The 2,500-nt window shown below is 34.5% G+C and overlaps 1 protein-coding gene across 3 annotated transcripts in view; it reads left to right on the top strand.

Moving 5' to 3' along the window:
* CEP131 (centrosomal protein 131) overlaps positions 1-2,500 on the top strand; it is a 1,433,457-nt gene that overhangs the window by 1,207,550 nt on the left and 223,407 nt on the right. The gene's annotated exons all lie outside the window — the stretch shown is intronic.

The following is a 2,500-nucleotide window of genomic DNA, read 5'->3' as shown; positions in this document are numbered from 1 at the left end:
GGCCCATTTTATGAGGAATACTAGTGTACAATGATTGGACATCTGGAGTACACAAACATGCATGTATAGGAACTTCAATATCATTCATGAGTCTCAAAAATTCTGTGCTATCCTTAATCCTTGCTCTAATCAATGGCAGCAATGTTTTTAATGTACCTTCTAAATACATGGACAATGGTTCTATCAATGACCCCCGACTAGACACTATTGGTCTGCCCGGAGAGTTTAAAATGGTCTTATGTATTTTTGGAAGTATGTAAAATGTGGAAGGTTCCATTTCAGCAACTATCAGTTGTTCACGAGTTTCTTTTGTTAACATCCCCCTGCTGACTGCATCTTCTAAAAATGCATCTATAGCAGCTTTAAATCCCCTGTTTGGATCAAATGGTAATTTCATATATGAAATAGGGTCACTAAGCTGCCTCATTACTTCCTTATCATATTCATGTGACTCCCATAATACTATTGCCCCACCTTTATCTGCTTTAACAATCACCACTCTATCATAATTTTGTAGTTTATGCAAAGCATCCCTCTGTTTTTTACTTATGTTATTACTATAGTTTTTAAATATAGTGTCTTGATTATTGTGTAATTCGTGAAACACACATTCTTCAAACATCTTAACAGTAGGGTGATAAGGGGGCTGGAAGGTTGATTTTTTAACTTTAAATTCACATACTGATGTATTCTCATTCTTATCATTAAAGAAAAACTTTAAATTTAAAGAACAGGAAAAGTTCTTAACATCAGCAACAACAGACACGTGTTACATAAAATGCAGGCACATAATTCAGACCTTTATTTAATATATCATTTTCATTTTTTGTCAAAGTATAGGGTGTCAAATTTACTATCAACTCGTTGTCATTGTGCACATTATCAGATGAAATTATGCCTCCAACATCTTTCTGAATTCCTTCTCCACATTTCCAATTTCTGTGCTTTTTCCCCCCTTGACTAAAGGGCCCTTGGGACGTTTTGTTTTAGGTGAAAAAATGTCCCCTTGTTCTAATACTTCTTCATCCATAACAGTTAAATTTGAAGAAAATTCAGAGGTACTGGAGTCACCCTGAGTAGTACTAACACTGTTTCTTCTCAGTATTGAGCGCACCCTTTTTCTCTTTACAACTTGTTTCTTTTCTTTCTTATCGGTGTTGAAGTGCACCATCCGCTTCTTCTGTTTCCAAGTATACATAGCTCCATCTTTAAAATCATTCATGTCTCTAGTATATTTCTTCATTTTGCGTATTTGTAACTCTTTTTCATAACTTTCCATTTCCTGTTTATATTTGCTATTTCTTGCTACAAAGTTACTATCATTGTTAAATTTTTGTAAATGCTCATAGCTTTCATTAACATCTACTGTGTGTTGCTCCAAATGTTTCTCATAATATTCTACTAAAAGTTCCAAAAACATTTTAGATGTTACCTTTTGTATCTCATGCCATTTATTTATGAGAAGGTCATCATCTTGGCCCATGCCTGGCTCTACATAAACGTGTAGACCTCTCGGCGCTATACCCACAGTTAAATAAGCCTTCAATAGCTTAATGTGCCACACATTACTTCTAAATTTCTTTGAACGCTCCATTAAGCTTCTAAAACATGTTTCCATATCTGTATCTGTCACTTTGCTGTTTGTATTATGTGTCTGCAAAAACGGTTCTTCACTTCCGGAAAACATTGTGACATCATCTTTCTCTGAAGTCAGCCCATCCAAATAACCTCGCAAATCGAAACCTGCAGCCATAACCGTTCACGTGCTCAATTTGAGCTTGATAATGGTCATTAAATCACCAAAATTCATAGTACAGCACTCACAAATTATATCCACATACTTCTCGATGGGTGCACGTATTAACAACTTGAAAAACACCACACCGTGCACGGATATAAAACACAGTCCCAACCAAATCCAGCACTGGTTTGTTCTGTATGCACCAAGCAGGTAAATACAAAATAAATGTGACCAATATTTTCTTCCCATTCAAATTTATTAATCCTTCATTGTGGTGTCTTCGGACTGCCACAACTCTAAAGGAAAACAGACCGGTTTTGCCCAATAGGCGTCTTCAGTGTTCAAATGCCTGGATCTTCTTGCATCACATTTATATACATTTCTCAACACTTAAAGTGACAGATCACCCTATAACAATGTCAACATATAAATACATTTCTATTTAAGAAAATATTACTAAATTAAATTAATGTGTTAGCACATTTGATTAGCTGATGTATATTAGCACACAAAAAATATATAATAGAAACAGAAAATGAAACAAAAATGTGTAATTGTGTATATTGTAAGTTGGTATCTAAAACTAAGTCCTTCACATCTGTTAATACAACTAAAGTTTATGACATCAGGGTCCTAATTACATGCAATACCGATTGGATTATTTATATGGTGGTATGTAAGAGTGGTGTCTTTTATATAGGACAGACTTCCAGATCTTTTAAAAATAGAATTTCCCTTCATGTTAGTGATATAAATTGT

The sequence above is a fragment of the Protopterus annectens genome, chromosome 10.part0 (assembly GCF_019279795.1).
Source record: "Protopterus annectens isolate FY-2018-M chromosome 10.part0, PAN1.0, whole genome shotgun sequence".
NCBI classification, from domain to species: domain Eukaryota; kingdom Metazoa; phylum Chordata; order Ceratodontiformes; family Protopteridae; genus Protopterus; species Protopterus annectens.
This window is presented reverse-complemented; position numbering and strand designations above follow the sequence as displayed.